This window comes from Fringilla coelebs (assembly GCF_963513975.1).
Source record: "Fringilla coelebs genome assembly, chromosome: Z".
NCBI lineage: Eukaryota > Metazoa > Chordata > Aves > Passeriformes > Fringillidae > Fringilla > Fringilla coelebs.
In genome coordinates this window covers 42,649,136-42,669,854 of record NC_140031.1, presented here as the reverse complement: position 1 = coordinate 42,669,854, position 20,719 = coordinate 42,649,136, and the positions used below count along the sequence as shown (strand labels likewise).

Here is a 20,719-nt window from a genome sequence, read left to right as displayed (position 1 = left end):
GGTGGTGGAGTCACCATCTCTGGAGGTGTTTAAGAGGCATCTGGATTTGGTGCTGGGAGATGTGGGTTAGTGGTTGAGGGGTTACAATGGTAGTGCTGGGTTGATGTTTGGACTTGACAATCTTAGAGGTCTCTTCAAACCTTGACGGTTCTAAGGTTCTAAATAAGGGTATTCATCTTCTAAACACACACAGCAAAACCACCATCTGCAGGGCACTGAGCTGAAACTGGTTTTTGGTGACTGACTCTTGAATGGAAGATGAGTGTCAGAGCATGCCTGATGGAGGCACTTCTCACACTACGTCCTTCTGAAGGCAAATTAGACACAATGTGGGCACATTGGTGGGCACAAAGCCCTCGCAGAAAAAAATCCAAAATTGTAAAAACACAGCTTGGAGAAATAATAAAACATAAATATGTTGACAATTAAAAAAAAAAGTATCTGGCACATTTTTCACTTTAACTCATGCCACCGAATGAGTGGCATGATGTGCAAAACCAGGAAAAGTCATGCACAGGAGAGATGGCAGCCTAACTCTGTAAAGAACCACAGCTTGGCAGCAACACGGCGTCATCAGGTGTAGCTTCCAGCCATACTTCTGCACCTAGCAAGGAATACCTGATATTGCATGCTCATCATGTTTCATATTTGAGTCACGCTTGCCACCTTCAGCATGTCCCCCTTATTTTTCCACTTTTAAAAGACAATGTATGATTTGTTGGAACGGAGAGGCGATAGCTCTCTTCGAGAGTTGCAGTGGCACCATACCTATTTTGAATCTGTAAACCAGCTACAGGTGCAGAGCGCCCATGATGACTCACCACCGCTTTGCGAGCAACTGAAGTGACTGCCGGGGGAACGGAGGATGTAGGACGCTGTAATTTTACCGACAAGCAGAGCGGACTTGCTGCTGTCAACAGCTGGGGGTCAGAAGACAAATCCCCTTCTCACTTCCTAGTCCGACCACAAGCACACCAGCTTTCGTGACCTGCCTTCCGCTACTCCTTAATGCCGTGCCCATGCCAGCACATTCTGGCTAGGGAAGGGTCGGCGCTGGGGTCCCGCTGCGGTGGGCAGCGAGCCCCGGGCACTGGGAGCGGAGTGCAGAGCAGCGCGCCGGGCAGGGAGCGCTGCGGCGCTGGCGGAGGTTGGACGGCGCGGAGGCGGTGGAGGAGGAGCGGGCGGCACAGCGATAGGGCTGACGGGCAGCGGCAGCCGCTCTTTTGTCCCCTCCCCTCCCCGGCGCGCCCAGCCCAGCCGGCAGCGCGGAGCGGAGCGGGCCGGTCTGGGGATTCCCTCCCCCGCCGCCGAGGTCGCCATCTTCACCTCCGAGCTCGCCTCGGACGCCTCCGGCCGGGCTCCCGGGGAGCCGCCGGGAGCCTGCGCCGCGCCTTCCCGCTGCATGTGACCGGCGGGCGGTAGCGGCCTCCTCCGCGGATCTCGGCTGCGTCCTCCTCCGCCCCCGGCGCGGCGGGGAGGGGGCGCGGGGCGCCCGGCAGCGGGAGACGGAGGTGCCGGGGCGCGGCGGGCACACAAAGGAGCGGGCGCCGCCGTGGGCAGCGGTGAGTGGCGGATTAGGGCTGCGGGGATCCCCGCGCTCGCCGCCCTGCCCTGTACCTGCCGGTGGGCTGGGCTGCGGCCACTCCCTTTCCCGGGGGCCCGCTGGGAGCCATGGCGGGGGTTGTGTTGCGCCGCCGCCTGGGACCGCCGGTGTTTTCCGCACCGCTAGCCCCACGGCCGGGCAGCGGCGAGCGAGGGCCGAGCGAGGTGCCTGGGGGCGGCGGGGCCGGTGCTGGGCGGGGCGATGCGGGGGAGGCTCCGGCCGCGCCGCCTCGGGAGCGGGCAGTGCCGCGGGCGCGGCGGGTGATGCTCGACCGTAATCCCGCTTGATGCTCGGACAAAGAGGAGCGAGCCACAAATTTTGTGGTGGGCGATTAAAAAAAAAAAGAAAAAAGGGCTTGGGTTTCCTGGGTTTTGTGGTTTTTGTTTTTTGGATTTTTTGGTTTGTTGTGAGACTTTTGGCGGGTGGGCTGGGAGGTTTTTTTCAGTTCTTTTTTAATGCCGTGTGCCCCCGCCCCGTCTCCCGAGCGTGCGGCGGGAGGGCAGGTGCCGCGGCGGGCAGCGGGGCCTGGGGTCGGACTGTGCCCGGCACAGGGCGTGGTGCCACGGCGGGGATGCCGCGACGCCTCCGTATCTCCCATCCGCGCCTCGAGCGGAGCCCCGCGGGGACGCGGGAGGAGTGTAGGGCCCTCCCGGCAGGGGAGTGAAGTAGCTGGTGTGCGACAGCAGTGATTTTCGTGCACATCTAGAGAGGTAAATTAGTGTTTAACAGCTGTTATTTGAAATGTGGCGCTTGTCTGCTGGGGTGAGCGTGTGGTTTTCAGGCAGATATTCCGTGTGTGTGACCCTGTTCGCTTACCAGAATTGTAACTCTTCCATAGGAGAACGTTCCAGGAGAACGTGAGGCCCTGTGACATTTAACTCTGAAGCTAGATATGCATTAAACTGTAAGTTTTCCAGTTTTGTTTCTGAACTTGGATTGATGAATGGAGTGATTATTTCATGTATGCGAGATAAAAACTTGAGAAGTAATTTAAGTAAAACCCTAGACAGACTTTTCCCATGCCTGTTGCATATATATGTCTCTCCTAGACTGCAATAACTGGTTAAAAATAAGAAAGTAAAGGATATCTGGGAAAAAGTGATACCTTAAGTTCTTGCTTTAGGTACTTATTGTGATGGATCCTCTACTGCTGACTTAAATCACTCTATAGGAAATACCGGTAAGTGTAATAACTAGTGTGTTTCCCTACATTTGTCTGAAATAACTGAGATGAGATGCTGGTTTTTCCTCACCCATAAGACATGTTTAGTGAAGTATTTTACTTAGGTGATCTTATTAATAGCAGCTCATTGAAGGTATAGATATATTTCTGAGTTTTTGTGGTTTTTTTACAGTGTTAAAATATAGATATATTTCTGAGGGTTTTTTTAATAGTGTTAAAATGTATTTTTGAAAGATGTAATCAAATATTAAATTTCCAGTGTAATACTGCAATGGGGTTTTTTGAAGGGTGAGAAGGACTGTTGTAGGTGAAATTGCAGGAAGTGATCAAGCAAATGACTACAACCACTAATGAAATAAGTGGCAGATCAAATAAGCAATGAGATAATTCACCGTACAAATTTAGGATATATATAAACTTCATTGTATGTCAATAGCTATATCACTGCTCTTTAAATTTGGGTTCTCCCATTAGTTTGAGTGAGAAGCTGGAACGTGGATAGAACTGTCTGGGCAAGTTGTTAGCAAAATCGAAAGTGATTTTGCTAACAAGTATGAGTTATTCAGTGTTCAAGACACTTCCTGGTGAATTTTTTCTGTATCTAGGCCAGAGTTGTATAGCTTGCAAATTACATCACACAGTCCGTGTAATGTTATATGGCATTTGTGCACCAGAGGAACAAAGAACTCTGAAATTGTTGCTATATGTAGCTTGTACAGAAATACTACAGTTAGATTATCTTTTGTTCTGTTTTGCAAAATAATAATTGTCAATTTACTTGTCTTGCCATATAACCACAAAAAAATAAATTTCTTTTAAAGCCTGCTGGTAATTCTGATGCTGTCAGTGTTTTGGAGGTTCTGTGGTGGCTTGGTGTGCAGTGTGGTGGTTTGTGGGAAGTCTTGAGGACATGGTGGCTGATCGCAATAGGGAAAAGACAGAAATGTTTCAAATAGCCCATCAAGTAAGAAAAAAAAAAGTTGCATTGATTTAGAAACAAGAAAAGGGGACGAGAAGTTGAGTATGTGTTCTTTCTGTGTATTTTACTGTGCGTTTTTTAACCTGTATATCAGAGGTTTAATTGCAGTGATAAAACATTAACCCTAAAATGGTTTCATAAAATCAGATCATGTGCCATAGAGTTGTTACAGTAAACAAGAAGGATTAAATGTCTCATTTAATCTCTTTTCCCAACAAGAAGTTGCCTTTCTAGGAGTAAAGATTGTTGGTGGTAAAATAGTGCTAGTCAACAGCTGTTGCTGTAATTGATTGTCCGCTGCAGAGGAGTCCATGTAACACCAATTAACTTGAGCAAGCTTGCACAAACCCTGAAGATACTTGTGCCAGACCTTTTGACCCTGAGGTGGGGGTGAAGGGGCTTCTTTTTTGCCTCTCCAGTTTCTTCTCACTATTATTGCAGTGCACTGTTAGAAAAATACTTCTGCCTTTACGCCACTGACAAGGAGAGCATATTTCATTCTGTCATATATCTTTGAGGTGACAGTTTCCTGAAGTTCAGGATTATTTTTTCAAACTATTAGGAATAGCACTGAGATACTTGCTCTTCTTAATGTGATTTATTAAATGACTCAATAATGGAAAAAAGAACCCTGGTGCTGAAGTACTCCCTTGTGATACTGCCCCTGTTGAATTCTTTTGTTGTTGTTACTTAATTTTCAGTGAACTTAGCTTGACAAATTAAATGTAAACTTAGCATACCATAATGCTAAGGAAAATCTTGTGCCAGTCTGTTATGCATACTCCATCATGTTTTGTTTTAGAAACCCACTGAGTTCTGGTCAGTGTCAGTGAGTGCTTGGATAGAATTCGAATGAGACCAGTTTTCACTTTTGAGTGATCTACTTTGCCTATTCAAATCAGTTTTCAGCAACTCAGTTGCAGCTCTTGATTGCACTTGACAGCCTGAGTCCAGGTAGTGAATAGCAGTTTATCATATAATTCATTAGTGCAATGTGTGTATTTCCTAGCTATGATTCTAGCAAGTATTACAGAGTGTTGCCTTACATAAACATATGTAAACACTTTGGTCACCACCTTACCCCTGGGTGTGTGTTTCTAGTTCTATGCCTCTGTGTGCATGTAGATAGAGAAAGTGGATGAAAGCTAGTGTGGCCCTTGTTCCTCGTGCCATATTCATTAAAATATGTTTTTTGCTACCATAACTGTTTAGTATTAGCTATCTTGTGTCTCCTAGTTTTAATATTGGCCTTGTATTGTGTAGCGACTAAAAGAGTTTTAGAGGAACTTAGGGTGTTGTGAAAGTGTTTGTCAGTATTGTTATACTTTAGAAGTGGGAGAATTGCCTTCTAATGTGTTCTAAAGGACTGTAGGCAATTGACTGCTAAAACATGAATGCCTGTCTCCCAGTCCAATTTTATCAATGCTCCAAGTATACTTAGCAGGGTTGACATGGAGTTATTTTTTATATTATAGCTGCTGTATTACTTTTGTGTTAAAAAGGACTGAAGCAAAGTGTATCTCACTGCACAAATAAATTATTTTATTTTTTTAATAGACTAAATGTGGATGCGCTAGAAAAGCAGGCACATGGTGTTCTTTTCTGTAGCCAACCTAGGAGGAAAATGAAGGAGAGAGGGGGAGGAGGATTGCTGCTCTGAAGGATGCTGATCTTGAGATGGGTGGATTGGAGTAGTTTTTCTTTAAAGAAAATCAGTTGATCTGAAGAGAGGCTTTTGAGCATTCAGAGTCACTTAAAGGTTTCATGTTATTTTGATGAAGCAAGTCTGTCTTGCATGATGAGTGTCTCATTTTATTGTATGACTAGCAATGATAAGAAATGATGACGAATTCAAGGCAACGGCAACCTGAGGCAATTGAAGGTGGGTAAAAGAGCAATCAAACAGCTGCAGTGAACATGTCTAAGTGGGGGCTTCACATAAAGGGTAGATTGAACAGGAAGTTTAGCAGCGAGAAAGCTGCCTATTCGTAGCAAAGTGAATGTAGGAAAATTAGGCTGGTGGGCGTCCTACAAGACGATCTTGGCTCAATGCCCATTACGTAGATGGCTAACTCCGCCTGAGGACTCATTTGGTCTTTCTCAAATGGAATGTTTTGTGTGTGCTTAGAAGTGGATGTGCGAGATGAAATTACCAGACCAAGTCATAAGAGGAACAGTAGTTTCTGTTGACTGCTTCACCTCAGCAGCAAGGGGAAGAAGAGCTGCCTTGTCCATATAGAAGGCAAAGTTAAGGGAGTGCAGACCTCCTTCAAAGCAGCGTTACATATTCTTTGTCAGATTCGCATTAACAGAATGGCTTAGGATAAGGGTGTAAATGAAATTGTTTGCAGGTTTTGCAGGCTTCTTCCTGAAACATAACTGAACTATGTTAATTACCTCTTCTAATTTATTTAGTTTTCTGTCCAGTCAAATTTGCAATATTTGTTGTGAGATGTCAGAGGGAGAGCTGCTGGTGTGACTCTTGGGGATGTCTTGTGCACGGCTAGGAGCTGGACTTGATTATCCTTGGGAGTCCCTTCCAGCTCAGCATATTCTGTGATTCTGTGGTACCTTCTGTCTGCATATGCATTAGTGCATGAGTGGTGCATGGGAGAAAGCAAGCTGCTTGTAATTGCACTGCCTGAAGAGGTAGAAGCTGCTACACAGCTTGCTTCTGTGTTATGGCTAAACTATATACAACAAACAACTGAAATGGATCTCTGTTGTGTTCAATGGTTTACTTATTTTGCTGATGTTGAAAGTAGGGATCATGTTGTAGGCTGACATCTAGTCTTGTCAAAGGTCTGTTGAGTTGCAGTTCCCTGAGCCCTTGATCTGATACCATAGTTATTAGAAAACAGTTACCTCAGTTGTTCTCTAGACAGAGTTTGAATCCTTTCTCCACCATACATAAATTGTAACAGACGTGCACTGGCCTGTGATGAAGTTTTTTTGCATTGCATAAACCAGTGCTTCTGTGTTGGGGAAGAGGTGCTGGAGGAGAAATTGCAGTTCATCTTTATAGAAAAGGAGAAAACTCAACAGTAAGGGGCTTGTAATGCTTGGAGGGCATTGCACATAGAGATGACCTCTCTGGTCTAATAACTTTTCACAGCTAAACAGTTAGAGTGCTTTGAGTTGCACTTTAGGCAAGCAGGGATAAAATATTTTAAGTATCTGTATCCATTTTAGGGTAAAAGAGAGAGCTATTTGTTTTATCAGTATATGAGCAGTACAAGGGCAAAACTGTACGTGAACCAAGTAACTGATTACAGACTGCATCGTGGTTTGCTGGGTATTTTGGTATCTTGTACTTTTTTACAAATTGCTGCACAACTCAACCTGTTTTTTTCTAACTGTATGTGCCTTGAACTTTATCAGTTATTACAAAGAGTTCAAAAATGTTTCCTTACAAAAACTTTCTTTTCACAGAATAAAAAGTGTGTTGTCACCAAAGCTTCCCCAGTTAAAATCTCAATTGTCCTCATAGAAAAGATAAATGTGTGCCTTCAGACTGAGATTTGAGTTCTGTCTTAAAATTAGTACCTTTTCTGTCTTAAAGTTCTTACTCATCATTGTATGGGCTTTATATACTTTTCCCATGCTTCATTTTTGGAATGGGGCCTTTCATCATCTTTTTTGTACTCACTCACTGAATTTGGAGAGCAACTGTTTAAATCTCTTGCAAAAATAGGACTTTTCTAATTTGCAGCTGGCTTCCTTGTCAAAACAATCATGCTCCTTAGTACTGAAATATTATATGCAGAAAGTGTCTTGTTACATTTATTGGTTGCTTTTATCTTACAGCTCGTATTCAGTAAGTCTTGTGCTGTCTGATAACACTGCTTTTAATTGGCTCCATGTGATGCAGCTATTAGCATCAAATACCAGTTGCTAGAGGAATTCCACCTACTTCTTTAAAGCTTCCTGAGAACAATTTTTCACTTGAGCTCAACTACCTATTTCTTCTCTTAACCCTTCAAGTGAATGGTATTTTGCTCTGATATATTTGCACTGAAGTTCTTTTCTAGTAAGTTGAGTTTTAGAAGGTTTGTTCTGCCTTGATATAGTTAAAAAAACCCTAAAATTGATGTAAGAATGTAGTTTCAAGTTAAGTAGTCCTGTTCACTTGAACTGTATAAACAGATTTTGAGATACAGTAGAAGCTGTTTTTTCCAGCCAAAATTAAGTATAAGTATTTCAGAAATAGGAGTTTACCCATTTTATTTGGTGTAGACATGTTCTAAAAGTCAGTGTATAGTGAACTGGAAGAAAAGCTTAAAATGCATATTTTAACTAACATCTAATTTTTAAGGGGAGGAAAAAGGGATCAGAGAGTAGTTTTCACCAAATTACACCAAAGCGTTATTTTTGGTATTTCATGCACTCCTTGCTCATCTGATTTTTTTGGTTTTGTCCTCAGGCATATGGAGGAATAGTTTGCAGAGGTAATAGAAAACTAAGCTTTGATGCATTATTTCATTTCTTTTTGGTTGGTTGGTTTTGTCCTATCAAAAATTCATCTTGCACAAATGTTTAGGTGATGTGCTCACAGTAGGAGCATGTCACTGTTACAGCCAGGGTTTGCTACGTAATCAAGTCTTTATTTCAGTGTTGAAATAGGGACTTTTTTTAAAGGATAAATCTGGGTGTGTTCAGCTCTATTTCTTATAATTGCACCTGGTTTTCTTCTAAGCTGTCTTGTAAATGGCAAAGCCTCGTGGTACTCTTCAAAAATCTTAGTTCAACTTGAGACTGCATATTCACTGAGGTGAATTTGAACGGGCAGTACATCAGTATAGACAGTTTCACATATGGACCATCCTCTAGGGTCTACTGTATCCAAGCTTCCTGTAAGCTTTTTCTGTAGAAGAACTTCTAAATCCCTGCACTGGTCCTATGAATGATTGCTAAGTGGTGCTTCCACTTAGCACAGGCTTTTCCCAGGAACTCATCAGGAATGGTGACTCCTTTCAGCTGTAAGCATCGCCGGTCAGACCCTGGCTATGATTGAATTAGTGGTGAAGCTTTCACTGAGATCCTAAATTTGTTACAATTTAAAGTCTGCAGAGCAAGTTAGCTGCATCTCTGCAAGAATATATTTTCAAGAGTGATACTGGCCATCAACCAGCAGTTAGCAGTTATGGTGGAGTTGTATTTCTTGTATTTCTTCAGTGGAATTGCAGATAGTTGTATCCAGAGGTGCTTACAAACCAAAGTGTGAGTGCTATGAGTTTATATACAGAAAAATACAGATACCTGAGCTTTTGGTGGATTTGGTTTTTAATGTATTTATTATTTGGTTGGGGCACAATTGTCACCTTTGCTCCCAGTCCTTTGTCCTCTGTGTTGTTGGGATATATATGTATTCACTGTAAGATGATCCTTATTTCTTAAGATTATTTTATTATTATTTAGATCAGTTGAAAATTTTAATAGATAAAAGGAGACTGAATTAAGAGTGATCCCACTTGGGAGAAACTCACAGCAGGCACAGACCTGTGATAGTCCAAACAAGTGTGCATTTCAGTGAAATAGTATGCAAATTAAGAATTCCATTAAAGCAAATATGTTGTTCTGAAAGTGACGCTTCCACAGATCAGATAGTTACTCATATATTCACAGAGGTAATGGGTGATTCTAGATTATGCTTTTTATACTGTATCGATGCCACCTTTTTTTTCAAATTCTTAAAATTTGTTCTTTTTATTTCAAGGACAGAAAGTGTGATCTGAAAGCTTTGTTGCTTTGTTTCTAGTGGTTGAGATCATATTCAGATATTTTTGTCAGTGTTCTTCTGTACAGACTATTTTATCAAACTATTTGTGACTTAATGTCTTTTAAAATGTAACTTAATTTGTGTTTGCATCTATTCAAAGATGCTGAGGTCAAATGCTGCACTGTTCTGAAGCCCCAGGCAGCAAATTTTGCAGATCACCATGGTAATGTGCTTGTGTGCATGTGGGAGGAAGGCTAAAGTTGGAATCTGCATTAACAGAATCTGTTAATATTACATATGCTCAGTGGCGCTAGCACTGCTTGTTCTTTGACATGCATGTTCTTTGACTGCATGTTCTTTGCTCAATTAAAAACAAAGTAATATGATGGAATTAAAAGCCCCTATTGTCTGATTTTTAATTTTTTTTTCTGTATCTATGTGTATGTGTGTTTCTGAAACAAATTTGAAATAATAAAAAATGGGTAATTGTGGAATCTTGTTTCTGTTCAGAAAATGGCATATGATGATGTTGTAAGGTAGCAAAGAAGCTCCACAATTTCTTTGTTCCTTCTCTGAGAACTTATGGATAGACTTAAAAGTCATTGTGTTACAGCTAGAGATATCTGCCAAGAACACTTGATACTGGTAGTGCATGTCCTGGTGATGTCTGCCAAGCATTGTGAATGTTTAAGTTGTTTGATTTTGGGTAAGCATATTTGGATTCTTTTGTACTTGCAATTGTTTTCCCAGATATAGAATTAGTTCTGAAGTATCATCAATGCTAGTTTAGTTTTTTTTTTAAATAAAGAAGAGCTGTGTTCTGTTCTAAAACTGATTCTTAATTGCCCTTAGTGCTGATTACAGATAAACTTTTAAATGCCTATGAATTTGTTGGAAAAGTGGACATGAAAAAAGTTAAAGCTGGCTTTTTTTGTCTCTTTGTTACTGTAGTCTAAATAAACTTGGAAAAATTGGAGACTTGGATGAAGAATGACATATTTTCCCCCTTTCTATATTGATTGTCTCAAGCCTCAAAGTAGGAGAACAATGAAGACTGTGAGGTGGAGGAAGGACGTAGAGGGGGAGCCATACAAAAAGTGGCTAAGGTCACTGAATTTGCTGAGCCTGGAGGAGACTGAGGAGGGGCAGGAACCTCATTGCAGTCTTACAGCTTCCTTGTGAGGGGTGGAGGAGCAGCATTGAGCTCTGTGATGACCAGTGGCAGGATCCAGGGGAATGGTATGAAGCTGCTGTGCTAGGAGAGGTTGAAGTTGGATATAAGGAAAAGGTTTTTTACCCAGAGTGTGTTTGGTTCCTGGAAGAGGCTCCCTTAGGAAGTGGTGCTCTGTCAGCACCAAGCCTGACAGAGTCCAGAAGTGTTTGGACTCTTGGGCACATGATATGGCTCTTGAATCTGTCCTGTGCAGGGCCAGGAGTGGGGGACGATGATCTTTGTGGCTCCCTTTAAGTTCAGCACATTATATGAGTCTATGAAATTTTAATTACTTGCAATAACTTACTAGTTTAAAAATACTGACCCACTCCTATTGAGAATTATAGGCATTGATACGGGTTAAAAATGCAGACCAAGTCATTATGACTTTTGTTAGGTGTCCTGACAGAGTGGGCTTCTTAACTCTTTCATTGCATAGGTAAACCTTATAGCGAAACAACCAAGAAGGATGGGGAGTTGAGGTGCTCTTGCTACACCAGAGTTCAGATGAGTCAGGAGGTTCAGCAGAGCTACCTTTGGCACCAGTAGAGCAGAGTTATTAGCCGGGCGTGACGTGAACATTCCGACTGTTCTTAACTTGGGAGGTCATCTGGAGATCTCAGCCATCTGGGTGTGCGTTCACATTACTTGGTGCATTTTGTTTTTACAATGCTCTTCACTTGTTGTACACAATCTGTCATAGTAATAACTTATTTCTGTGATATTTTCCCTTCAAAATGCCAGGCCTCCTTTTGAGACTGCAAGTGTGGGAAGTGATGGCTTTGACAGTCTTTGCCTTAGGAAAACAAGCAGCTTTTTCAAGGCTGTTTTTGCGGGGGCTGAGCATCTACACTGCGGGTGAACGCAGTGTAGTCATTTGTATATCTAGTGACTTGCTAGGTCCTTTTTTGCATTTTGAGGAGAAAGATACCATCTACTAGACTGTCTCTCTTTAAATATCTTTAAAAGAAAGCTTGTGGGTCGGTAGGACTTCAGACAGTGAGCTGTTGTAATTTTGGGTGGGATTTTTTTTCATTCCATCATTCCCTCAACCTGTCTACTTCTGTTATGTACAGGATCTGTAGTCCCACACAGATTGATTGTCACCTGGGTGATTTAAAGCAGACAGATTTTTCATATGAGATTTCAAAGAAAAATATTCAAGTAAACTACATCCTATATCTAATGAATTAGTGAAGTTACTCATGTCAGGTTTTCAAAATCTGTATTGGCAGGTATGAAAACAATACCTGCTCTGAAAAGCATGCTACTAAATGCATCTTCCTCCCACTGTTTGGAAAAAAATAAAAGCCTTTATGGTAGTAAAATAATCTTGAGATAGAAATATTAATACGCAGATACTTCTTTCACTTTAGGAAGGTTTAGCCTCTCAAACTTTTAATGCATTCTGAGTTTCTCCATACTCAAAATTCAATGTGTCTAATTAAAGTGAAATACAAGGGTTCACCCTTTCACCTACCTGAATTTCTGCACTTTCTGATCCCAGAGTATCTTTCAGTCTTCTCCCTAGTGTGTTCGTACAGTGTTGTGTGTTCGTCCTCTAAAGCAAGCATGTGTGTCTCTGAGCAAAGGCAAGAGGAGAAATAGGAAAGCCTGATGCCAGTACAGATGGACATGACCTGGGCACCAGTCTTCTGGGTGTCTGACCCCTTCTAGTTTCTGGGAGAATTATTTGCCTTTTTTTTTCCAACGTGGGGGTTTTTCTGGTGGCCAACCAAGATAAATACAAACATTATAAAGTATTGAGATGTCTTGGTGGTGGTGTCTTCTAAGGATCTCTTGAGAACAATGTTTGAAGTGAGGAAAATGAATTCTGAGGTATGGTTAAGTTGCCTACTGTCCCAAGTCCTCTTGTAGGGCTAAGTTGCTGAATAGAAGTATCTTTCGCCTAAAGAAACAGAGTGTCTTTCTCCTGAAGACATACCTTAAGTGTAAACTCCATCTCTAGTTTTTCCTCTGAGGAGCTCTGATTTTGAATTTTATATTCCTCTGATAGGAATGGGAGAAACTAAAAAGAACCTTCGCGATTTTTTTCAACTTATCTTTACTGTTATATACTGTATGTCTCTTTTGGTGTCAAATATGCCCAGGTCTAAACTCACTGATGTTTCACTCACTCCATTCATTATGGTTCTGTTTAATTAATTCCTGTACCAATTACAGGCTTCATAGTGAAATAATAAAATATGCTCTATGGGCTGTCTGTAATTTCCTGTATGTATGTGACTTTGCCTTCAACTAGAACAGAATGAAGATTTTAAACCTGTGTGTATATACGGTGTATGTCTACGGAGATAAAATTGACTTAGGTATCTTTTCCATTTTTGTTTTTAGTAACTTTCAAAATGATGAAAAAGTTCCAAATTAAGACAGTGAAACCTAATGCAAACTTTGGATTTTTATTTTCTAATGGATAAAACGGTGAAACTGCTGAAGCTCACTGCTTTTTTCTTCCAGTGGACAGGACTGAATGTTTGCAGACTAACTGTTCATGTATTGTAAATTCATGGGCTCTTTAGCTTAGAAAATTTTTTTCTTTATGATATGATTAGATCTTTATAGTTTACAGTGTACATGTGTTGTGTTTTCAAGTTCTGTATCAAATTTCAACCCCTTTTGTATAATTAGAAAACAACTTAGAAAATGTTATGGGGCTACAGTACTGATTTTACTCTCTGAATTTGATACTTAGGAATAGCAGTATTAATTGTCTCAATTCTTTTGATGCTTATGATACTTTTACAGCTCTTCCACTAAAGTATACTTCTTTGGCATTGAGGTTCTCTAATGTAGTGTCTCTTTTCAGTAGAAGCACTGTACTAATAGATACATTTCACTTTTCTAAGGCCTCCCATATCCCATTTTTTCAACCCTATTGATTTGTTTTTTGTCATCTTTGTTTTTACACACAGGTTTTATAGTAAACTCCTCATAAAAGGCAAATGTGACTTGTAAGCTGGGATGGACTAAATAAAATAAGAAATCATCTGAGCAGATAATATCAAGATGAATATGAATAAGGCAATGGAATCACCTGTTAATGTGACCTGTTAATCACTAATGCAACATTAGTGATTTTTTTGTAACTGGTTAAATCAGTAATGTGATTATTATTTAGAAATACAGCCTTGAAAACAAGGCTTCAGAGAAGCATACAGCTTCAAATTCTCACACAAATGATACCACTTAGACAAATGCTTGTTATAACTGGATTTTTAAATGAATGTGATGTGGGCAAGTCTGCAGTAAGCTGTCCAGAGTTAATAGAAAGTTGGCCCAGTTGGATAAGTAGTGTGTCTTGGCAGTACCTGCAAGCAACTACTTTTTCCACTCTACTGTCATTTAATAGCCTTTCAAGCAAAAAGTCTGCCATTTATAGCAATGATTTTGTTAATTAAATTGTCCATTAGGATGTATGTTTAGTCTCCAGGATTCATACATTTGGGATTCTAAATAGCTGTGACATGATGACTTACAACCCCATGTCCAGATCATCTCATTTCTGACTTTTTTAGATGTTGTTGTACAAGGATGGCTTTCATTGTTCTGTCCTGCTGCTCTTACAGCATGGCCCTAGATTTCTAATGCTGACGTTTAGGAAAGTCTTGAAGTTTTTTCTTTAATGAGAGGGGCAGAGAAAGACATTTGGCTTAGAGATTGTAAATATGGATATTTTTATATCTACTGTTACTTCATTTGTATAAATGTTAATATATATTTAAATTGTTTATACAGAATTGATCTCTACATGCTTAGGATGTTATGCGTCCTATTTATGCGTTCTCTTTGCTAATTTCTCATAATGCAGTTTTCTTTCGGTGAAATTTACTAATATGAATCTTTCTCCACTTTGCTTTCAGTTGTATTGCATTTGGGTGAGGAGGTTTGTGTTTAACTGCAGCTAAATGAGTTGTTTCTCCTTTCTATGAATCAGATATTGTCCACAGAGTCTTAAACTAGAAGGTAGCTAAATTTCAATGACACTTCTGTTATAAAGTTGACATCTACCCTAAAAAGACATGATTCCCTTTCTGGTTTTAAGGATTTTATTTGCTTCATATTGGAGTTTCACGGCTCTTGCCATGCAATGCCGTGCAGAGAGGTTTACCCCTTTTCCTTCACAACATTTTTCTTTTCATTAACCATTTTTCTGCAATTATAGTCTGTTATACCTGCTCTCGTCTGCCTTAGCTCTTTGTTTCTAGTTCATAATTTCTCTTATGATCTTTTCTGAAAACTACAAGGGTAAAGATAAAAACCCCCTAATTTTACTTTTTAAATCTGTCTCATGTCAGTCTGAGAAGAAAGAGAAGACTTGGTTCCCTTGTGTGTGGGCAAGGAAGGGCTCAAATATGATAAAAAAAGCCCCCAGTAGAAGTCAGCAAGCAAACGCCTCGCCGTATAATGTGAAGGATAAAACATTGGGGATCTCTAGTGTAGAAGGGAGGTGGAACTTTTTGTCTGGGGGTTGTTTTGCTCTGTTTTGGGTTTTTTTGCTTATTTTAGTAAAATCTGCAAAACATTGCCCTGTCTAACAAAGGAAATATACAAAATTTCACTTACTGCCACATTTACCTTATTTTTACATGCATTTATATTTTTATCACATTTGAAGTGTGAACTAGATTGGTATTTTCAGCTTTCCTCATGTCTTCTGTCTGTTTTGAAACCCATTTCTGATATATCAGTGCTTTCATGGCTATCATTGCAGGTGGATGCTCTGTGAATACCAGGGTGTTCTGGTTTGCTTGGATTGAGATTTTTGAATAGAGGTTTAACAGCACTAAATATTTTCCTGCTACGTCAAGTAGCAGGGATCCTTCTTTTCACTCAGAGCCAGCTCTTAAGAATGTATTTCCTTTCTGTTATTGCCTGCAGTACTTGTTTTCCATCCTTCCTTTAACTGAGAACTGCTGAACAGGTGTCATGGATGTGATTCAGTGGCAAACTTGTTTGCTAAACCTCTCACACTTCATGGCATTTAACTGCCATGTTACATATTTTTATTGGGAACTAGTACAAAACAGTTATTCCCAGAATGACCAGTAATTTGAAATCTGATCACTAAGAAAGGTTACCTAGCTATAATCTTGCAGAAATAATGTTGGAATATAAATGCAATTTCCACACACCCCTGATTAATAAAAATGTCTGACCCTAGCAAAGGAAACAGTCAAAACTAAAGTGCTGCTTTTGTACTCATGCTCCTTATTTACTTCATTTAACTATGTCAAACATATGTATAATATATAAAAATTAATTATGTATTTTAAACAGTGTGTAAACATGCTGGGATATAAGAATTAAGAGGACCTAAGAGTGCACAAGTCAATGAAAGTTTCTTTCAGCAGTGCTGTAAACAAGGTTGTCTTAATCCTTGAAATCATTCACAAGGGGAAGTAGCTCAGTCATTCTGACACTTGTGGTGCTTTGCAAAGGAGAAGTCTTGGAGGAGCTCCTGACTCTCCCTCTTGGTAGCCGTTTTTTTCTGGGAACCCTGAAGTTACATTGCTCTTCACTGTGAATAGTTTGGATTAGGTGCTGTTACAGATAGTAACTTAATTCTGGTTTTTTTTTTCAGTTCTCATCGCTCTCTAAAATTGGGGATATCTTCACTGAATAACTTGCTGCTTAAAGAAAGTAACAGAAGTTGGGAAATTCAGGTAGGCAATACTTTCAGTTTGCTATTCACTTTAAATGTTGATGCAAATATGTATGACAGATCTATAAATACTTATTGTAGTACCAAAACCATCAAAAGCATGATACGGATTTTAACCTTACTAAGATTGAATGTAGTTTCATGGCCCCTCTTGTGAGCTCTAAGCAGGCCCTGATAAGAAGTCCAGCAGACTTATGATATTCAAGTTTGCTTTGTGTTCATAATAAAAATATATTAATGCTCATATCTAATATGATAGGAGGTCCAGGTACTTTGTAATGCTCAATAAATTTAACAAACTATTTTTGACAAACTGTTGTCTTGTTGCCTCAACAGACTCTGGTATTTATGATATGTGCAGCCACATACACTTCCATTTCTTTTTCCAGTTTTCTTATCAGGGAAAATTCTTGATGCCTTTTCTAATTACTTGTACTTTGCATTTCACTTCCTTTGTTTCAACACAGGCTTCTAAATAGATCTGTAATACTTAATATCTGTATAAGATGACAAAATTCTTTTGGTGTTCTTTGTGTAATAACTTTCATGGCTTTAATAATTTAGTTTGCTCTGTATATTACAGTGTTGTTTATCCTGGTTTGCTCTGATTTCAAGGATCTATCCAATTTTAATTTGCTACTTTCTAGTTTTTAATTCAAGTCATGTGTTTTGGTGTAGTGTTAAATAGTGGGCAGTAGTTTTAATTATCTGAATTTTCCTCCAGCAGAATTCTCAGATAGATCTATTCCTGTTTGGCTGTGCTCATTGATAATGGTTGTAGCACATTTATGTAGGGTTAATTGCTGTGGATTACATGAATACCAGTGAAAGAGTTAAACCCTGAAACTATTACTGATTTCTTATGATTTCAATTCTACATAGCAATTTTGATTTTAGAAGCTTGTAGTTCTAGTTTAATATTTTTCTTTGATGTTTTCATATTTTACTGTCTAAAAATCCAAATGAACTGTGTGGAAAAGAATTCTGTAGGATATCAGTACCTTAGGAAATGTACATAAAAATCTCTTACATGTTGTTTCCTCAGAAAGAGATGAAACTTGTGGAACATATTGCAAAAACTCTCCATATAGTGTTTTGCAGGCTTTGTTGTTGATTTCTTTTTCAGGAACTGTCTTTCTATTTTACCTTACTCTCTGCTTCTAATCACCATCCATGTAGTATGTAATTCGAGTACCAGTAAAAATGAATGCTTTACCTTAAAAATACTCAAAGTATGTTGAATTTTGTTTAAATACAGGTAAAATTACATTTTACATTTTAAAATACTGGTCATTGTTACATTTTCTGTTTCATTCTTTCTGTCTGCCTTCCGCAAGTTCCTTTGAACACTCTGAAATGTTTTCAGTACGACTGACGATACCAGACATGCTTGGGCTTATCCTTCATGTTGTGCACTTCCTTTCCATTATCACCTGGTCTTTTTAGCTCTCATTTCACTATTACTTGTAAAACCTTTCTGCCAGGGAGTCTGGGGAAGAAAGTCTGCGCAGGAATTTACCCTGGAGAAGCATGTGACACAAAGGTGATTGTGTTATTAGCATCTCATGTGTAAATGTGTAAACTGATGTGTAAATGGAATCCTGCGCTGGGAGCCGGAGCAGCAGTCTGTTGCTGACCCTGCAGCTCCTCCTCTGGCCTGCTGCTTGCTGCTGGGACTCAGGGGCATTCCCAGATGTTTTATGTGCCCACCATGTGAAAAAATGTTTCATTGCAGAATGAGAATGGGCTGTGCAGATGGGGAATCTCCGTCCTTCTGACTCTGTCAGGAAAGGGTAGAGACAAAGAAATAGTAGCCCAGTTGTAACTAGCCCAACCCTAAGGTAATTTTTAAGTAGTTTTATAAACTGCCAACGCCAAAAAAATTCATAACCAGAAAAACACTGTTCTGTGAGGGTGGATGGAAGAAGGAAGGCAGGCAGTCGGGTAGCATGTGTAGGGGGGATAAGGATAGGTAAAAGATGATGATGATGATGTCTATTTGAAGAAGACAACTCAGAGGAAAAGAAGAGCAGTATCTAAATCCAGAGGGAAGTAAGGGCTGTACTGTAAGCAGCAGCTGGAGGGCACAGGGATGGATGACAATTGGTGCAGGAAGGCAAGTGGGGACGAAGCAGAACTTCTGGAGCAGTGGCTCAGTGAGTGGTGATCCCCACTGGAGCAAGAGCAGTCAGGAAGCAAAGAGAACTCACAGTGCAAAAATATGTGTTTCATTCTTGTGCCAGAAACAAGTGAAGTGTTCCCAAGCTGTTGGCTGGCCTTTCTGTACAAGCTCCAGGAGTGTCTGCAGGAAGCTTCAATCATAGATCAGGAAGTGCAGCCTTCCTGATGTGCCTTGCTAGCAGCTCTCAAGTTGATGACGGTAAAATCTCCATAAAAACTTTATCATGTGGCCTATTCCAGATTTAAAAAAAAAAAAAGAAGAGGCCTTAGATCCTAATATTTTTCTTCATTTTTCTTAAGTTTTTGAAGTTCAGAAATTGAAAGTGTTTAAGATAGCGATGGACAGTGCTCTAGTGCCGTTTCCTGCTGCCTCTTTGCATGAAATCCTGCAACTTTTCCTTTCCCTGCTTCACTGCAGTTGTGTGGTGGACTTTGTTCACATACCAGGGCTTTTGTCGCATGACTCTGACCATGTGCTTTGTGGATGTACTTCCAGTCACGTGAAGTAGAAGTATTTAGGCTTGTGGCTCTTCTTCATAGTTAGTATATTCCTCATTTGGCCTCATGATACTCTTAAACATACACTTTCCAGCTGTTAGGAGAAAAGTCAGAAAAATCTGAAAAAAAAACCCCAAAAAACCCTGAAGGTGGTTTTTCTCAATTTTTCCATTCTCTTATTGCTGAGTGACTAAAGTTCTAGAATATTGGCATAAGTGAAAAGATGGGGAAAAATCCTCTCTCTTGTGGAAGGTAGTGTCAAAACTGTAAATTACTTAAGTTTGGCAAGGAAGCTTTTGTTCCATTCATGTCTAGAACTAAAAGCTGCCGCAACATTCCTGCATTACTCTTTGCATCCAGAAGTCATTGCCCTAAGAGGCTGGTGGACTGTTCATATGTTGTCTGCACATCTTGATGCTACCATAGAAAAAACACATATCTTCAAAATCTCAATTGTCTTTTATGTTCCATTGCTTTTTTAGTATATGATTCTCAAATTGGGTCCATGGGCTGGCTTTTCTATGCAAGATTTTAGTTTTCTGAGTAAGGAAATATTTAGACTTCATCCACCAAACTTTCATTAATTCTCTATGATTCTAATTTTTGGTTTAGTAGTTGATTCGTTAATTTGGAGCAATGCCATAAAGAGAAATTTTAGTTCATTTGCATTATTGAAATTTAATTTAGTGCTTTTTACTCTAAGGGAAAGCAAAGAAACTCACATAAGATGTTGGGTCTCAACATTTTATTTCATGAAGTACATTTGTTTTTCAGTGTAGCTTAACTACCTGTAATTTCTAAATTCATATAATCATAATTAATCCTGTAGAATAATCATAATTAATCCTCTAGAATAATTAATTCTGTAGAATAATTAGAGTAACACAGGTAGAAAACTGTTCTTCTGTTACTCCATTTCAGATGCCCTTTTGTGCAACCATTCCATTACTGCTGATTCTTGTACCATCTGTATTTATATCTGACTGTCCTCCACTTTTTCCATTGTTAACTTCAGTCAAATCACTGGGATACAGCTGAATTATGTGACTGATCCAGTTTCTCAAGTGTTCAGAAATGGTTTAGTTTATTTCCCTGAAGCATTTTATTTGTGTTTTGAGGTAGAACATAGGTGATGCAGCTGAACTATATTAATGTGAAAGTCCACAGTCCTTTTGCTCTTAACTTTTCACAGTATGTGGAACATGCAGTACAAATTCTCTGAAGCTTTGTGCATTGGAAACCTTAAAACAGAGGAATGCTAGTAGACAAAGTTTGTCAATATGACAACTGCAGTCATGGAAACCAAATTTCATTATACCTGTCTGTATGCAGAGAATAGTAAACAAAGAGTAGGATAGAAAAGTGTGTAGGGAATATTGATTGATGTCTAAATTAGATACTTAAATTGGTTTGTCCTCCTCTGTGCTGTAATGGAGAAGAGAAGGAAAGCAAAAGTCTCACAAAGGAATTGTGCTGGGAAATATACCTGCGTGATGTCCAGTTTCTGTAATTTGAAATACACCTGAGAGATCTTTCATTTTTGGAGTTTTATAATTAGACTTCTAATTCGCTATAGAATCTACTTTATATTACCGACCAAGTAAGTATTTTTTTTCCTTTCTGAAAGTTGTATGCTACAATCTTTTTCTTAAATTGGCTA

General features: G+C 39.7%; 1 protein-coding gene across 2 annotated transcripts in view; it reads left to right on the top strand.

Moving 5' to 3' along the window:
* The first annotated feature begins 1,253 nt into the window (after positions 1 to 1,253).
* The window catches only part of CDC42SE2 (CDC42 small effector 2), an 82,783-nt gene continuing 63,317 nt past the window's right edge, over positions 1,254 to 20,719 (top strand). Inside the window, exons 1-3 of one of the 2 annotated variants that reach the window (XM_084225273.1) lie at positions 1,254 to 1,562; positions 2,442 to 2,507; positions 16,300 to 16,381. The gene's annotated coding sequence lies outside the window, so the exon portion shown is untranslated. Of the gene's footprint in view, positions 1,563 to 2,222; positions 2,314 to 2,441; positions 2,508 to 16,299; positions 16,382 to 20,719 lie in introns of those variants that run through there. The other variant, XM_084225274.1, reaches the window with a different exon arrangement.